The sequence below is a fragment of the Pimephales promelas genome, chromosome 3 (genome assembly GCF_988280905.1).
Source record: "Pimephales promelas chromosome 3, fPimPro1.hap1.1, whole genome shotgun sequence".
Classification (NCBI taxonomy): Eukaryota; Metazoa; Chordata; class Actinopteri; order Cypriniformes; family Leuciscidae; genus Pimephales; species Pimephales promelas.
In genome coordinates, this window is record NC_142771.1 from 2,815,191 (window position 1) to 2,834,775 (window position 19,585).

At 42.0% G+C, this 19,585-nt stretch overlaps 2 pseudogenes across 2 annotated transcripts; both read right to left on the reverse strand.

Annotated features, from left to right (window-relative positions):
• Positions 1-419: 419 nt before the first annotated feature.
• On the reverse strand, positions 420-13,037 carry LOC120475484 (uncharacterized; annotated as a pseudogene). Its single transcript, XR_016155306.1, has 6 exons — positions 12,962-13,037; positions 5,892-6,672; positions 1,055-1,174; positions 814-882; positions 588-668; positions 420-481 (listed from the first exon to the last, which is right to left on the reverse strand). The product of XR_016155306.1 is annotated as an uncharacterized LOC120475484 (transcript).
• LOC148981854 (uncharacterized) lies at positions 2,048-4,003 on the reverse strand (annotated as a pseudogene). The gene is made up of 6 exons (XR_016155347.1): positions 3,958-4,003; positions 3,808-3,882; positions 3,492-3,715; positions 3,196-3,375; positions 2,882-3,012; positions 2,048-2,792 (listed from the first exon to the last, which is right to left on the reverse strand). The product of XR_016155347.1 is annotated as an uncharacterized LOC148981854 (transcript).
• Positions 13,038-19,585: the final 6,548 nt, after the last annotated feature.

Here is a 19,585-nt window from a genome sequence, read left to right on the forward strand (position 1 = left end):
TATTTACACAGCAAAAACTCCAGTGTTAAAATAACTCTCCTGAGAATTCATTTTAGACCACACTAAAAACTGTTAAAACAAAGGTACATTAAAATCTCAATCTCATGAGCCCAACTTAAACACTGATCACTATAATGGTGACTTAAAGGTACAATATGTAGGATTTTTGCAGTAAAATATCCAAAAGCGAGAAAATTGCGATGATAACCAAGGAAACGGGGCGTGTGAGCAGGGCTGAGGGAGTTTCCAGTCAATGGCGTCATATCCACGTTACCCTCAGTTTCTGCTCAGACAACCACAGTAACCATGGCGACAGACGTCGAGAAATGGAGGAAGAGTTTTTTATCTGAGAAGAAAAAAATAAAACAAACTCAGTTTTTGCTATTGTAAATATTGTTGCAGATTTGCTCACAACTCACCAGTTTTTATTGTTGTATTGCAGGCATCTCTATTTCCTCCGGGTGTCTCGAGTCCTTCCTCCCTGCAAAATAAAAGCATTGCCTGACCTCTGGTGTGTGTTTATCATGATTGCAGATGTTCAGATCAGACGAGTGTGAATCTTCAGAGTGTGTGCGGCTCAAACTCACCAGCTCTTCTTGCACAGATGATCTGAAGAAGAATCACAGTAGGAGCAGCAAACACTGCCATCTCAACAATACTCACAATCACTGCAGGAAACATGAGAGGAAGAAGAGAAACTGGACATGACTGAAGTCAAGGGTCTTCATCTATCAACAGTTATTGATGAAGCATTTACAGACGGACTGATAGTGTAATGTTAGAAAGCTGTCGGTCTAAATCAACGTGTCGTACCTCTGTATAATAATCCAGCAGTTTCTGTGGGACGTGCTGTTACTGTAGTTGATGTAGTTGTAGTCACAACTATTAAAAATGATGGAAATAGAAATATGTCATATTTTAATACATGAACACAATATATCCTTTGAGGTTTCAATACTGAATTGATGTAATTATCCGGCTGATTTTACTGTGGTGTGATCAAACCACTGAAGCGAGAGTGATGATGTGTGCCAGTGGTCATGTGATCATGAACCTTGTGTAGGAGCTGTTGCTGTAGTTCTGCTTGATGTCTTCTCAGAGTTTGATCTGCTGACTGGAGTCAGTGTTGTTGAAGAGACTGGAGCTGCAGAAGATGAATGTTCACACACATCACCTGTAGGACATTAACATCCCAGATAGCAATGAGTCGGCGGGCCGCCGGCGGCGCTCCGGAGGCAGTAGAAGCGTCAGAAAGGCGAAATCGCAAACACGTTTGACGGCGGACCGCCGGCGGCAGCCGCTTTTTAAAAGCGTCTGCCGCCTTCCTACCGCCTTCGTTCCGCGGACGGCCCGCCGGCCAGCCACCGTTCCGCCGCCTATTATACCGAAGGCGGACCTTCAGCGGCCCGTCGGAGGCAAACGCTCTTTTCGAGCGAGCTGACCGCGGCCCGCCGCTTATTGCACTATATATTTATTTATTTAATTTAATATTTACAGCATGCAGTTTATCAAGAATAATGATTGCTCAAACCAGACAAATTTTCATTTGACATTTTATTTCCACATTTGAAAGTACAGTAACTGTCATTAAACAATGTCAGATCGCTGAAATATAACAGAAAAAAACAAACACACACAGCTTTCCAATACATTTTTAGTTAAAAAACACTATTTGTATATATAACACTATATAACACTGTATAACACTTACAATACTTGCTAATAACAAAGAGTTCAGCTCTGGGATGAAAAGAATTACCAGTAAACACAAGTAATGAGGATATTTGGTACCAAAGAAAGTGAAGGACACTAAATAATTTGAGAATATACCATTATAACTGCAATGCTGACCTGTGGCACAAGGATTTACAAGCTATATTTAACTATAGAATAACAGTTAAGCACTGTGACAGAATGAAGTAGAATATTTGGTACCAGGTAATGTGCAATTTCAAGTATCAGAGGTATGAAATAGTATTCCAAGCTATTTTTAATAGAATAACAGTTAAGCACACTGATGGAATGAAAGTAGAATTTTTGGTACTAGTTAATGTGCAATATCAAATATCAGGCATGAAACGGGATTTGCAAACTATAATAGGCTCTATGCACGATCACTTTCGGCTTTGTCTCAGGACGCCCAGTTACATCCGGTGCTGCGTCAGAAGCCGGTTTTGCATTAGGTGGAGATAGTGGTAAGTTACACTCACTGTTTACGAAAAATTCTTGCGGTTAACGATAATGATGTTAACAACACTGTGAGGAATTGAAAAGTGAAAGAAAATGAATTTTGTTAAAGTTTTGCCGCTATATACATTGCCTGCAGAATGCGCTTGTGGAAGTAAAGATGCTGGCTGAGATTCTTTTGGACATACGTCAGCAGGGTTCGTGCATAGAGCATGTAGAATCGTTAAGCACTGACGAAATGAAATAAGCCAATACTAAAGTCACGGCAAGTGGAATATTTGATACCAGATAATGTGCAGAAATCAAATATTAGATGTATATTCTAGGATTTACAAGCTGTATTTAAATAGAAGAGTTAAGCACTGTAACAAGCCTTTTTTAGATGTCTTGAAGTTACTGTCTGCAGGATAAAGAAAGGGTTCCAGTTGTCAAGTGATGCTGGGGTGTCAGTAGTCAGCCTAGGTTTAAGGGGTCGGCTGTGGGTCCCACTCAGCGGTGCCTTTTTCCACCTGCACGGTCAGATGCGCCTTTCAGGTGATGTGTAACGTTAACCTGGATCGCCTCATCAGTGGCATCCTGGGTCGCCGGGTTCTTTCGGATGGCTCCTGTAGAAAATAAAGATCTGTCATTCCATTTGAAAGGCATAAAGTCATAGACATCTACTTAAATATAAAAAAAAAAATATCCAACTTACTTTGAACAATGGTCTTCAGGAACATGTCTCTAAAACATGCTTTATCACCTACAATAGACCAGGTTATATTGATGGAAAGGTGATTAGAGAAGATACTCTGAAGCATTCGCCACACGGTTGTCTTTAGGTCCCTGTAAAAAAAAGTGTAACAAATTACATTTATCTGAAGCTTCTCATAAGTTTAAAATGTAACAGGGTGTGCATTCATACTGTAGTACAATCTTGCTGTGTACAATCTTAATTTTACTTTTTAGAAAGAAAAAAAACAACACTTTTTTTCACTATTGCGATATAAACGAAATCAGAACACTTACAAATTGTACATGGAGCTCTTTATCCTGCCTCATACTGTTGTCAAGTAACGCCAAATCTTCCTGGGTGTCTAGTGGGAGTAACAGATCCCCTGGTAGGGATAACTCAAAATGATGCAGCATAGTCCATTTTGTTGTCCATGCTGCGAACAACATCGCCCCAACTCTCCAAGACGTCTGCACCTACAGGGGTTCCCATAATAAAAGAATAAAGTAGTCAGTCCGGGTCCCTCAACTACTAATGGGCCCCATTGGGAATTAAACCAACAACCAATGCTTAAGTTGTTTGCAAGTTGTACCTGATTGCCCAGTGTGAGCAAACATCTTCAACATTATCCCAACTTGCTTCACCTGCTCTTGAAGTGAGCCGCTGTCATCTGACGCGACAAAATGAAAGGCATTTGGTAATTTTGGACCTACATCACACACAAAAAAGTTAAATTTAAGAAAGAGTGCATATTCTCACCTGCTGGTGCATTGCTTTCCCTTAGGGTTTGTTTTTCATTCTGGAGTCTCTGTAAATCTGCAAAAAAAATAAATAAATAAATACATCTAAAGGCACTGTTTTCAATACTGTTAAAACGATGGACACTAAGACATATGCCTAGACTATACCTTCATAGCAGAAAACCTCATGCTGTACAAGAGGTGACAGGGGAGTCCAAGGGCCAAAAACTGAGCGATGACTGTCTATTGTTTATTAAGACACCCATGCCAAGGAAGTTTTCAAATGGGAAGCATGATATGTTATCAAGGACACCATACTTTTTGGCTTCTTGTCTGAGGAGGTGCACCAAACCAATCCAGGCATGTTGTATGTCACGTTCTTTTCCATAAAGCTTGCTGCAGTGATCAAAGAGAACCAATATTAACCACTATAGCGTGCTAGCTACATTGTGAACTGAACTAGCAAAATACTAGTTCGGACAAACAAAATAATTTACACAACCTATATACAAGTTATACTTAGTCCATCTAGATGTAAAGCTTTGGCTAACTACTGTAAGTAGCTAATTACATTTCTACTAACGTTACTAGCAACGTGTCCTAACAAAGGCAAAACAGCATGTGTTAGCTGCGAACGTTAGCCACTCTAGCAACAGGACTAGCAGCGTACTGCAAGAACAAAGATGACTAAGTTAGCATATTTTAAAAAGATAAAATGAAACCAATGTAAACATAATATTGCGTTACAAAAAAAGGAAACATATACTTACTTATACGACGGTAGTCGATGACTTTGCTAGCAAGCAAACTGTGGGCTGAGTAACTTCTACTTCGGCAATCTTCTTCTTCTTCTCTTGATTATTGTCGGATTGCAACCAACTTTTAGGTGCATACCGCCACCTACTGTACACGAGTTTGTAACTTCATGCTGTGTTCTAACCATAGATCGTAAAAGAAAGGTTCTTACTGCGGCAAACTGATTGTCATATTGTTAGGGGCTCAGTGGCTTCAGTGTGTAATCGAGCCCCCGTTTACCAAAAAAAAAAAAAACATGAACACAGCAAAACTGTCAATTCAGTACTTCACAGTTCACAGTCTTGTAAAAATATAAACATTTAGATTGTGAATAGCATTTGTGAATAGCACTATTTTGTGAATAGCAAAATTATAGCTAGAACACATTTGTTTTAGCTATAGATTTTCTATGCACAAAATAGTGAATTAACATTCACAATCTAAATGATTCTATTTTTTAATTGCCTTTAAAATAAATAATAAAATAATAATAAAATATCTTCTAAATTGTTCATACCACGAATTAAATATATTTTGTAAAACCTAATCAGAAAGATATTTATTGCCAAATAAGTTTTATTGACAAATTATTTTTGGTTAATTGGTGTCTCAAATGTGCATCAATCAAAGAAATATAAATATTTTTTACCTGCATAAAATAATTACATATATTTTACATAGCCTATTTAATTTAAACGTAATTTCCTAGACCTTATGGAATCAAGAGTCAAGAATCTGTTATAGCCTAAAACCATGGAGCAAATAGTAAGCCATGGCTGGTCGATTTTGAGTGTTGAAATCCTTGTATTTCAAAGCGGTTTGCCGCCAGCCGGCCGCGGTCCATGAGACGGAGGCAACCGCCAGTGAAAATGAAGCAGGCGGCCCACCAGCTATTCGCCGGCGGCATCTCGCAAAAAATGGGAGTGACCGTCAGTGACGTTTTCGGCGGCAAACGTTTCATCGCCGCCAGCGGGACGCACCTATAGCCGACAGCGTCAGGCCGGCGGCAAAAAGAAGCCGTGCGGATATTTTTTACTATCTGGGATCATATCTTCACATTGATCATGACATGCAGTTTGTGTTCAATCATCACAGCTTACAGTGGCAGTAGTTGAGAAGAGAGATGTTACTGGATCATTTATTCCTGGTTTATATGAGAGTGAAACACAGTTGAGCTGCTTCCCATAAACCTTCAGCTTTTCTGAATGAAGGACATTATTAAGCCGTATAACTCCTAAAGCTGAACTCCTACATGGGTCATACTAGGCTTTAATAGACTATGATTTATGCAATTTATCATGTGTGAAATATATTGGGAATTATAAGGATTTTTATGCACTTTATGACTTACTGATGATCACTAATATTTACAATATCCAAACGTATGAAGTCATCATAAAGAGTAGAGCCAGTCTGTGGAAGTTTTCTCAAATCTGTCTTCTAACAGTGTTTCTCACCTGAATACTTGACAGTGTATGTGACTGACGTCTGGAGTTGAATTCTGCGAGTAACCTGACATCTCCACTCTCTGTTGTTATCTTCATTCAGGAGTGTTGTAGTCAGAGTGATGATGTTATAGCGATCTGATGATGATGATGATGATGATGATGATGATGATATCTGATATCTGGAGTCTGTCTTCAGATCAACACCAGCCTGATTCACCCACAACAGCTCAAATCCCTCAGAACGAACCCAATAATCACAGGAGATTCCAGTATATGAATACAACTGACAGGAGAGAGTCACAGAGCGGCCTGGACTGATCTCAGTCTGTGAGGATGAAGATGATGATGATGATGATGGAGACACTGAAACTGAACACAAGACACAAATCACAGACTCTTCAATCATCATCTGAGTTTAATAAAGAATCTGACCATTTTTAAATTGACCATATAATCATAAACTTACCATGAAGAACATGCAGATAAACACGTGCATCAGGTCCTTGTTGTCGTCCGTTCACATATTGTCTGCAGGTGTAAAATCCATAATCTTCTTCTGTGACGTTCTTGATGTTCAGAGAGCAGTCAAACTCCAGACTCAGTCTCTCATGTCTCTCTGTGTCTTCATTCTTTATTCCTAAATTAATCAGTTCAACTATCCATGAATGTCTGAATCTGTTATAGTAGATCCATGATGTTGATTTGCAGTCAGAAAGAGCATTATTACAGGACAGACGGACATCTACACCAGAACTGATGAACACATGATCATCATCCACTCCACTGGTGCCTGAAACACAGTAGATCTCAGTGATCATTATGATATTTATTAATAAATGAAACCATAAACCATACCAGCATAACAAGCAGAAGATTACAATCATACAGTATTTCTCCAGTAACGCTTTACAATAAGGGTATATGAATAATCATGTACTAATACCTGAATTAATACTTAATTCAACATGATCTAATGATAATTAAAAGCAGAGATGTAAAGTCCAGGTTCAGAAAGTAAAAGTCCTCCTCAGTATTTTGTTCAATCACCTGGATTTGCTCATTATCAGATCTGCACAATATATCGAAATATCGCAAATGTATTTATCACAATATGCATATCGCAACAGCTTGCAATAACTGAGGTCATGCACAAAAGACAAAGACAAAATCACTCACTGCTGTTGGCTGAATAACTTCTGTAGTTTTGATAAGATTATATATAAATAATTTTTATTAATAAACATTATATATTATATTTTAATTCTATTTATATAAGTAATTCATACAATGAAAACTACACACTTATGCCACAGTAAAACATTTTCACAGTTTATTGTCACAAAAGGAAACATGTATTATATAATTTAAAGGGGTGGTAATGTATGATTTGACTTTTCTAACTTTAGTTGGTGTGTAATGTTCGAGCATAAACAACAGTATCAAAGTTACAACGCTCAAAGTTCAAGCAAAGGAAGATATTTGAAAAAGTGACAACTTTAACATGCAATATAAAAATATCTGTGGGGTATTTTGTGCTAAAACTTCACACACACACACACACTCTGGGGACATCAGAAACTTGTTTTACATCTTGTGAAAATGGCATTTTACCTGTCACGATTACCAGTTGGAGTGCCCCAGAGAATCACCAGAGGGCACTCCACATCAGAACTGATCACTTCACCAGAACTCCGTTTCCCATAATGCCTCATCCCTGTGACTGATTACACACACACCTGCACCTCATCAGACTCTCCATATAAGCCACACTCAAATATGAACTCGGTGCGAAGTATTGCATTGCCACGGCTTGTAATTTCTGAGTGTTTATTCTGTTTCTTGTTTCTCTGGTTTTGATCCTGGTTTGTTTCCTGACTTCTGCCTGTTTGCTGCCTGCCCGATCTTCTGCCTGTTAACTGACAATTCTCTGTGCTCACTCTCTGGATACCCTGTTTTGCCGCTCTCTGACCCTTGCCTGTTCAACTACTCTCTATTAAAGCTGCACTTGGATCCTATCTCGTCTCCAGCCTTGTAACAGAATACTTCGCCACACAAGGATCCAGCGGCTTTCCCTGTGGATACCTACCATGAATCCAGCAGCACAACTGACCAATATGGATCTAAAAGGTACCATCCAGAGCCCGTTAAATAAACTGTGTTCTATTTATCAATTCAATCGCACCATTGAGGACTATGTGGAGGAGTTTCTTTGTTATAGTCACCTCGTTCCTGGTGATGAGGTTATGCTAAAGGACTGTTTCTGGAGTGGACTAGACCAGGACATTAGCTCAAATTTACCGGAGGAAGACCCCAGCTGGACCTTAGAACAGTATATTGACTCTATCCTGAAGTTTTGTGGATCCCACTTCACTGTAGGGAAGGTGGAGGAGAATGTTACCACAACCGCACTGCCTGAGAATCTTTTCATCACTTCAACCGTCAAGTAAGCCATGACATCGATCTATGGGTGTCCAGGACTGATGTCCACCGTGGCACAGCTGCCGCTGATGTCAGTGCGGAGGGCCAAGAAGAACGTCATTCCAGGGTTCCGTCTTCCAGGGTTCCAGCTTCCAGAGCCTCGCCACGTCTCAGCAGAGCTTCCAGAGCCCGTCCAGCCAGAGCCCGTCCAGCCAGAACCCGTCCAGCCAGAGCCCGTCCAGCCAGAGACGCCTCACGTCACTTCTGCCGAGCCAGAGACGCTTCACGTCACTTCTGCCGAGCCAGAGATGCTTCACGTCACTTCTGCCGAGCCAGTGTCTACGGACAAGATGGCCGTTTCAGAAACTGTTACCATTAATTCTGCCGAGCCTGGGTCTATGGACTAGATGGCCATTTCAGAGACTGTTCACGTTACTTCAGCCAATACAGACATTGTTCACATCACCACCTCCAAGCCAGTGTCTACGGACAAGATGGCCGTTTCAGAGACTGTTCACGTTACTTCAGCCAATCCGGAGACTGTTCACGTTACTTCAGCCAATCTGGAGACTGTTCACGTCACAGCCTCCAAACTAGTGTCTAAGGACAAGATGGCCGCCTCCGAGCCAGTGTCTACGGACAAGATGGCCGCCTCCGAGCCAATGTTTACGGACAAGTTGGCCGATTCAGAGACTGTTCACATTTCTTCTGCCAATCCAGAGACGTTTCACGTCATCGCCTCCGAGCCAGTGTCTTCGGACAAGATGGCTGCCTCCAAGCCAGTGTCTTCGGACAAGATGGCTGCCTCCAAGCCAGTGTCTTCGGACAATATGGCCGCATCTAAGCTGGTGTCTGTTCCTGTGTCTGTTTCTGAGCAGGTATCAGTTCCTAGTCCTGAACCAGGGTCTGTTCCAGAACAACCAATGAATGTTCCTGAGTGGATGCCTGCTCCTGTTTCGTGGCCGCCCGAGGGGTCCTCACCGCCGTGGCCGCCCGAGGGGTCCTCACTGCCGTGGCCACCCGAGGGGTCCTCACCGCCGTGGTTCCCTGAAAGGTCCTCACCGCCGTGGTCCCCTGAAAGGTCTTCACCGCCGTGGCCGCCTGAGGGGTCTTCACCGCTGTGGACGCCCGAGGGTCCCACAGTTCCGCCCTGGCCACGTCCACAGCCTGCTCTGCCCTGGTCATGCCCACAGTTTAGTTCGCCTTGGACGCCTGAGGGTACGACAGCTCCGCCCTGGCCTTCGCCTCGTCCTGCTCCGCCCTGGTCGCCTGCTCAGCCTGCTCCGCTCTGGTCGCCTGCTCAGCCTGCTCCGCTCTGGTCGCCTGCTCCGCTCTGGTCGTCTGCACAGCCTGCTCTGCTCTGGTCGCCTGCTCAGCCTGCTCCGCCCTGGTCGCCTGCTCAGCCTGCTCCGCCCTGGTCGCCAGCTCAGCCTGCTCCGCCCTGGTCGCCAGCTCAGCCTGCTCCGCCCTGGTCGCCTGCTCAGCCTGCTCCGCCCTGGTCGCCTGCTCAGCCTGCTCCGCCCTGGTCGCCTGCTCAGCCTGCTCCGCTCTGGTCGTCTGCACAGCCTGCTCTGCTCGCCTGCTCAGCCTGATACGCTCTGGTCGCCTGCTCAGCCTGCTCCGCCCTGGTCGCCTGCTCAGCCTGCTCCGCTCTGGTCGTCTGCACAGCTTGCTCCGCCCTGGTCGCCTGCTCAGCCTGCTCCGCCCTGGTCTGCTGCTCAGCCTGCTCCGCCCTGGTCGTCTGCACAGCCTGCTCCGCTCTGGTCGCCTGCTCGGCCTGCTCCGCCCTGGTCTGCTGCTCAGCCTGCTCCGCCCTGGTCTGCTGCTCAGCCTGCTCCGCCCTGGTCGTCTGCACAGCCTGCTCCGCTCTGGTCGCCTGCTCGGCCTGCTCCGCCCTGGTCGCCTGCTCAGCCTGATACGCTCTGGTCGCCTGCTCAGCCTGCTCTGCCCTGGTTGCCTGCTCAGCCTGCTCCGCCCTGGTCGCCTGCTCAGCCTGCTCCGCTCTGGTCTTCTGCACAGCCTGCTCCGCCCTGGTCGCCTGCCCAGCCTGATGCGCTCTGGTCGTCTGCACAGCCTGCTCCGCTCTGGTCATCTGCTCAGCCTGATACGCTCTGGTCGCCTGCTCCTCTTCTGCTCCACGGACCTGGCCCTCCATCCCACCCCCAGATCCGCCTCTGCTCCACCGCCCACCTGGACAGTTTTGTTTGTTTGTTTGTTTTGAGCGTCTGGAAGCCGCTCTTTGGGGTGGGGCTATGTCACGATTACCAGTTGGAGTGCCCCAGAGAATCACCAGAGGGCACACCACATCAGAACTGATCACTTCACCAGAACTCCGTTTCCCATAATGCCTCATCCCTGTGACTGATTACACACACACCTGCACCTCATCAGACTCTCCATATAAGCCACACTCAAATATGAACTCGGTGCGAAGTATTGCATTGCCACGGCTTGTAATTTCTGAGCGTTTATTCTGTTTCTTGTTTCTCTGGTTTTGATCCTGGTTTGTTTCCTGACTTCTGCCTGTTTGCTGCCTGCCCGATCTTCTGCCTGTTAACTGACAATTCTCTGTGCTCACTCTCTGGATACCCTGTTTTGCCACTCTCTGACCCTTGCCTGTTCAACTACTCTCTATTAAAGCTGCACTTGGATCCTATCTCGTCTCCAGCCTCGTAACACTTAAAGTGAGCTCATTTAAATTTATAAACACAAATAATAGGCCTAATAATAATAATTAGGCTATTATTATTACATTTAGGCTACAGATAGGCAATAAGACGCTTTTATCAAAAAAAGAAACAAAGCAATTTGTCAAATGTCAGTCATAATACAGTGTACATAGACAATAATACAGGGCTGAGATTATCACAAATAAACACAAGATTTTGACGCATGTCCACAAAAAATAAATAACAATGACTTTTTGCCTTTATTAAACATTTAAAATATTCGCAAATTAATATGAAAAAAAAGGACTTTCTAAAAACTATATTTTGCCCGCATTGCTAAATGAGAAGGGCATGTCTCTGGAACCATAGAGAGATGATTTATAGGCTGATCATAATAAATGTGTCTGAAAAATAAAGATGGATTTTTATTGCTTAAATAAACAGTTTTCTAGTGACGGGCGATCTCCATCTCCGCTGTAAAGCAGATACACCTTAGGGAAATGCACTTTTCGGATTGTATAGCCTAATCAGACGGTATTTGCTTTCGATTCGAATTTGTTCATTTAAAAGTGGACATTTCAAGCTTTAGATGTTTTTTTTTTTTTAGGTGGCTTTTGTTTCAGCTTATTTATGAGACGCGCTCCGGAGATCATGAAAGCGCGCCTGATGAACAATATTTTTAACAAAACAAAAATATTTTATTTTACAAATAGGCCTACACAACGTTTTCTTGTTATTGTGAGTTTACACAAATAAAAGTAGTAGCAAATAATTGTATTATGTATAATGTATTTTTTCTGTATGACCGGAAATGCTATTAGGCTATTTTAAATTGTTCCACTGTTATAGGAAGTGTTTGCGGCTGCGGCTCAGTGACAGTGCGCGCTCCAAACAAACACTTGGATATGCGTTTGTTTGTTATAATCTTAGCCCATTATTATTGTCTAAGACTGATTTGACGAATTGCTTTGTTCTTTTTTTGTGGATAAAAGCGTCTTCTAAATAGGCCTATGTAGCCTATAAATGGATTTTGATAGCTAACGTTAATTAGCCTATTATTTGCGTTTATTGGCCTACTATGAATGAGTTCACCGAAGACAGTAATATGTTTAACATAAAATAATTTATAACATATAACCAAATCTTTTACAGTTTTTGAACTGTGTTATTATTATTTTATTTATTTTTTAGCTTATTATATAGGCTACTGAGCTTTTTCCTCAAAAAAAAAATGGAATTTAAAGATAAAAGTAGCCTAAATGTAGGTGTTTTTTTTTAAAGAAAATGCAAGTAATTATCCATTTAAAAAAACAGGATTTTAAAAACAATGCAATGCATCCCGCATCTAAACAGGAGGCCTGGTTGAATCATGCGGCACACTCTGGGGGACGAGCCACAAACCCGTGAGTACGGATTGCGAAAGCGTGGGCACGGTTTATGAATTTGTGGGTACAGATTGCAAAAACTGAGGGCACGGTTTACAAATCTGAGAGTACGGATTAGGAACTCGCGGGTACGGTTTATTAATCCGTGGGCACGAATTGTTAAACCGAGGGAACAGTTTAAGAATCCGTGAGTACAGTTTATAAACTGAGGGGACGGATTGCAAAACCGTCGCCTCGGATTGTTTTTTTTTCCCCCCACAGGTGACTTCCCGGGCTCCGTATTATTCATATACCCTTATTGTAAAGTCTTACCGCTTTTTCTTTACTTAAAGCAAACAACACACTCTCCAGAATAAACTATGAGTGTTTATCAGAGAGCTGTTCAAATCACTGACACACTCTTAATATGAAGATCATTCTTCATCATCAGATGTTTGAGTGACACTATGTCCAGTATCAGGAATAATACAGTATGATCTGTGTGTATCAATACACAACTCTGAGATCACAACGTGAATGTGTGCAAGAATAAACTGAGCATGTTCAAATCAACTCTTTCCAGACTAATTCCACTAAATGTGTTTAGAGAAAATACAGATTTCTTTACCTGTGAGAAGTGAAGAGAGAATGATCAGTCCCAGCAGACACAGATCACACTGATCAGACATTTCTGCTTCTGTCTGTTTCTGTCCGTCTTTCTCTTCAGTATATATAGTTACAGCTCCTCCTCTTCAGTATATATAGTTACAGCTCCTCCTCTTCATTATATTCAGTTACGGCCCATATGACTCGCACATCAGCGGCCCATCCTGAATATGGGTTGGATCTTTTAATTTTTAACTCTCAAAGTGCGTCAGATTAATGAACAAATTTCATCGGTTAACTCTCACTCATAACATTGCATTAGTGGTTTTAAAGGAATAGGAGTATGTATACATATTCAAGGGCGTGCAAAGATGGGTGGTGTTTAAGATCATGTGTTGTGGGCCATGTGTGTGTGTGTGTGTGTGTGTGTGTGTGTATGTGAAGCTTTTAGGGCTACCAAGTTTGTGCTAGTGAGACCACAAATGCACAGCCCCAGAAGTGTTGTTGACATCATGATCACACTTCATCCATATATACACAGCAAAAACACCAGAGTTAAAATAACTCTCCTGAGAATTCATTTTAGACCACACTTAAAACTGTAAAAACAAAGGTACATTAAAATCTCAATCTCATGAGCCCAACTTAAACACTGATCACTATAATGGTGACATAAAGGTACAATATGTAGGATTTTTGCAGTAAAATATCCAAAAAACGAGAAAATTGCGATGGTAACCAAGGAAACGGGGCGTGTGAGCAGGGCTGAGGGAGTTTCCAGTCAATGGCGTCATATCCATGTTACCCTCAGTTTCTGCTCAGACAACCACAGTAACCATGGCGACAGACGTCGAGAACCATTCAATTCTGGGAACTGGGAGAAGACAAAGTGGAGAACTATGTCTAGCAGGACGCTGACGCTGTTGTTGTTTTGTTCAAACATTATGGACCTTGGCAAGCAAACTAGTCTTATATAGCCAACAAACAACCTAACTAACAACATTCAACTCACTCAAATGTCGTTTAGTGTGATAGTGTAACTGTTAGAGCAAATGAAACAGTGTTTCGTTAATGTTACCTCAAGTTTAATTTGTCTAATAAACTGACCTGTGTAAGTAATTCAGCACCTGTGTGTCATTCGTTAAAATGAAATGTCCTTATTACCTTATATCTGCGGGACTGTGGCGCTGGTATGTCACTCATTGGCAATCGCACCCTGCTTCATACCACAGTCATGTTAAAAACATCAATGTATTCACTAATCAATAAAAGATCCATCAGCTTGACGACAAGATCCATAATTCTGCTTAATCCCTTGCATCATCAATATACGCCTATACGCCTTTGTGTCACCAATATAGACCAATATTGTTATTGTAAGAGGTTAGCGACCCCTGGTGGCAAAACATCCAACATATTGTACCTTTAAATATTTTCTCCTTGAGTGATTCTGCTTGTTAACATCAGGTGTCTTCAATATTGGTCAATCTTGGTCAAAAAATGTGTAAAAAAAATATATATATATTTTCTCTTATATTTAAGCGAAATGCAAGATATTTTACAGACTATAAAGTGATGTCCCTCAGTCTGAACTCAATCCCGTCTTGCCAACTATTCTCCGCCTATTGAGAATGAGGAGAATGAGGAGTCACATGCCAATTTGGGCGGGGTCTGAGCCGGTCTACCATAGGAGAGCTATCAGTTGCCAGAGGCAACGCCTTCGCAGAGGCGCAACTAAACTTAACAGAGCACTTTCATTTTCGAGCATTTCGCACATCGAATACGAGAAAGAAAATGAAGAAAGTAAACCAATGCAAAAAGATAAGGCGAAAGAAAAGGCACCTTACAGGCAGTGCTCGAAGTGGGGCGGTATTCACGGGTACGCAGTACCGGCACTTCTACATTTTACTCTTCAGCGTACCTGCACTTCTTGTTGCGTACCGCTACTTCTTGCAGATATAGCTGGTACTCTATACCACTGACAGAAAAAGCTGAAGCTGATCGCGGGAATCGCAGCCACCGCAAGCGTGAGTAGCACGTATCTTTTTCGGCTTGCATGTTAATCAATGAGTGCGTTCACACCGCGAGGAGGAGCGTCGCGTGAGCTGCGGCCAGGGTTCGGCGCCGTCGTGCCAAGTCTACTTTTGTTGTGTTCACGCTCATTTAAGGTAAAAGCACACTTTTGATGGAGAAAATAAATATGATTTCATTTAAAAAGTGACCAAAATGCACAGAATTTGCATGTCTAGTGTGTTTTAAAGGGTTAGTTCACCCAAAAATGAAAATTCTGTCAGTATTTACTCACCCTCATGTTGTTCCAACCCCGTAAGACCTTCGTTCATCTTCGGAACACAAATTAAGATATTTAAGATATTAAGATCGCTCCTGCATACAGTCCATAGGCTTCTTGAGGGAATGACTCTTGCTGTCCCCGAAAAGTCATAAAAGACATCGTTAAAATAGTCCAAGTGACTACAGGGGCTCAATCTTAAGTTTATCAAACGACGAGAACACTTTTGTGCGCAAAAAAATAACAAAAATAACGACTTTATTTCAACTATTCGTTTATTTCTCCCTCTGCGCGAGTCAGGTTACTAGTTTAATAGCGTAAGCTTCTGTTATTGTACGTCACACGCATCACACACACATGACCAGCGTCGGCCAATAGTGAGCCTATGTGTGACGTAGCTCTACGCAATCACACTACGTTAACTGACTACAGGCTCATGGAGAAGGAAGTGAATAGTTGAAATAAAGTCGTTATTTTTGTTGTTTTTTTGCGCACAAAAGTGTTCTCGTCATTTGATAAACTTAAGATTGAGCCCCTGTAGTCACTTGGACTATTTTAACGATGTCTTTAATGACTTTTCGGGGACAGCAAGAGTCATTCCCTCAAGAAGCCTACGGACTGTATGCAGGAGCGATCTTAATATCTTAAATATCTTAATTTGTGTTCCGAAGATGAACGAAGGTCTTACGGGGTTGGAACAACATGAGGGTGAGTAAATACTGACAGAATTTTCATTTTTGGGTGAACTAACCCTTTAACAAGAACTGGAGTAGGCTACGTCAGAAAAGAAAAAGACTTATTTATACAACATATTTATACAAGATTTAGCCATTTAAACATCTTAATTATTCAGTTTGGGTAAAACTATGTTTTATAAATAAATAAAACAAGCAAGCTAGTCAGAATATAAGCTTTTCTTTTAGTTTATGTATTAGCCTACACAGACAGGTAGCCTACATGCCCAAATCAAACCTAGGCCTACTTTTTTATGCTTGCTGTCTTGTAAACATATCGAAGTATGACTGAAAAGACAATATCGGGAGCAGTTTTCTTGGTTGTTTCTGTTGTTTACCATTTACATGCAATTGTTGTATACTTCCCCAATCTTAACAAACTTCAAGAATCAAGTTTATTAATGACCAACTTCTAAAAAGAGAACGTTTCTTTTTAAAGAAATGCGCACGCACGCACACACACGACTTGTTTAAATACATTTATGTTGTTAATAAATAACAATAAATTGTTGTTGTAAGAGCAATATTTCCAAGTTTTGTTTTTCCCTTTAAAAATCTTAAACGTACAGTATGCGATTTTTGGCCACCAGGGGTCACTCGTTTAAAATAATAACAAAAGATGTACTTTGATGACGTCGGGAAAGAGCGTGGGCTCACGGGAGTTGTTGTCGCTGTCAATGACAACCAGCTCAGCTCATGACATGACATCATCGTTTCACAAAATATACGGATATACGGCATCTCTCTGTAGATTTGGCTTGTCAAGAAGCTTTAAATGCAACGCCAATGTTTACCTGTGTCATGCTTCTCCTGTCCCAAACCCTTCTCGGGTCATATTTTTCACCCGTACGTTTGAGCTTTAATTAGCTGGCTGTAGCAGCAGAACGTCAGGCAAAGCGTAATCGTGGTCGAATACAGACGAATATAAATATTAATATTACGCTCCTTCAATGAATGACCTATTTTAGAACATTTTTCATATATAGGGCGCACCGGATTATAAAGCTCATAAGATATTGCAGTCAAACTTGACTGGGTTTGCGTTATGCATCCACTATGTGCTAAAGGCTAAAGGGAATGTAGCGAGTGCGCGGCGCCGGAGGTGAGGCGTTTATTTAGTAAGTATGAGCGCGTTGAAGCGGGCACGTACATTCGCAGCCTGACTCATATGAGTATTCAATGTGCGAGGCTCGCTAACAGCAACAGTTAGCTGTTTTGAATGAGACGACACGGTTACCGTGAACGGGGAGCGCTTTATGCGCGAGCAGCACCGGGGACAGTGTGTCTGTTAAGAGTGAGCGGGCACGTGATTTACACACATAAAAATACGTACTACTTTTTTTTCTTCGTCATTTTCTTTGCTTTATTGGCGGTAGTCCAGTGTTCCCCTTTGTGTTTGGCGGTTTCCGCAAGGAAGTTACAGAAAATAGAGGAGTCAAAGGTTATATGACGCCATACACGGGCGACGAAACGGAAATAAAGAAACGTCCCGTGTCTTCGAATTAAACTATAAGTTTCTCCGTATTTGAAAGTTGGTGGAAACTGTCGGGATAATGTAAGTACACATCTAACAGAAATATATAACATAGATACAGCTATTTTTGCTATTTTTAAAGCAGAAAAATTACATATTGTGGCTTTAAATGTCATGATTTGCCAATGCAAGAGAGTACCGGCACCTTTTTCCCCCACTTCAAGCACTGCTTACAGGAACAAGCTCACACCAAGCGCAAAACAGCGGTATTTGGAGAAGCTTTCAGACATCCAAAATATCGACCCAGACAAGCTCGCTGCGGCGGAATGGCACAGAGACCTGGACCATATACCTCCATACACATATATGGACATTGTTAATTATCTTGTTTTTGGTGTAAGTTACTACACAATGCAGGAGTTTAAAAGCCACAAGTCTTTAGAAAGTTATGAGGCTTTCTGCTGTGACTGGGCAGCACTTCAGGGTTTGCAACAACATTCGGTAACGTTAACCTGCACTTCGTAGCTTTAAGAGACAACAACATAAAGACATTTTTTGCAGAGAACACACTCTCATCGACTGGGGGGTGAGATCGAAAGTAAAGTCCTTTCTTATTGCTGCCAACCAAGCAATCCGGCGTCTCCTCGTCAGGTCAGAGACTCTCCCTGATGCTGTGTCCATTTCGGTAACCTGTAAACTGTATTGCATTGTTCCTATGTTTTCCATTTGTATCGTGTGAGGTACTGGAGCAGTTTTTAATGCAGCAGTGACTTGCATGGTTGAACATGGTAAAACAGTGCGGAATTAAGATAACCTCCTCTACTACCGAGCTAACAACACACGTAAACAATCCAGTTTTGCCGCGGGATATCCTACTAGCATGCCTGTGCAATGACGACAACTCCTCACTCTCAATGATAATTTAGACTCAGCCAATATGTGACCTAATATCATTTACTAGAAAAAACATCATTCAGGTCTTTTTAACAGGTTTGCATAAGATGGCAAGTGTAATACTTTTCATTAATATTTTTGTGGCCTGTTGTATCCAAGGGAGGGTACTGCCAAGCTTAAAGGGGTTGTGAACTGGCTTTTTAAATTTTATTATATTGTTGTCTGAGGTCAACTTTGTTTTTGCATTCAAAAACATCAAAATGAATAAGTAATAGGCTATTTTGTACCCAAGTTGTGAGCCTTCCTGAAAAACGGTCGGTTTTTATGGGCGTGTCGCACTGAAGACTTGGAAGTAAACACCCACTGCTGTGAGTGGAGAACAGTTTTGCATATTATAATGAGTTTAACTCACCCGTCGGTGTACGTGGGGGAAAACGTCCGATATTGTAAAATGACAACCGGATTCGCCCATACATGTTCGACCCAGAGTCCGTGTGTTGCACAATTCCTGTCAGATCCAATATAGACGACACAGCACCGTTCTTTACTCTTTATCGCTCTGCAAATCCAGTCTTGTTTACAAAACAATCCTCAGTGAAATGAAGCGAACAGACGACGATGTTTTACCCTCATCAGCTGGAACGTCATTAAAAATAAAGTTTATCCATGCAGTCCTATTGGAATCCAGAGGAAGCAGTGACTGTCTTCTTCCACAACCAGGCACTGCACAATCTTCTGTATCGCTCGGTAGCTCGATCCGGTTTGTCATCACGAGGTAGGCATGTATGTTACTTAGCTATGCGTGTAATGCGTGAATCGGTGGGCGGGGCTAAACCGGCCGTGTTGAAGTAGGCGTTGATCTTCTCCTGCGGGGGTGGTGTTTTATCCTCTTTGACGTCATACTTCCCCACTTATAAAAACGAGTCGTTTTCAGAGGCTGGTGTCAATAAAAGCTTTTATTGGACTAACAAGGACGTTTTCAGTTCTCAAACTTACAGGATATTCTTATAATATGAGGACCTCTTAGATGTCAAAAGCTCAAGGAAAATTTGATTTCTCAGTTCATCACCCCTTTAACAACTCAACCCCATCATATAAAAATTAAGATGGAAAATGCTTTTTTAATGCTGATCATTGATTCTACAATATATGGTGTGAAAACGTCTTAGTGCTGCCCTCTTCAGGTTGAACGGTGGCTACTGCAGTTGAATTCTTTGTGACGGACGCAGGTTTCAGCTTCGAGCTACAGCTACC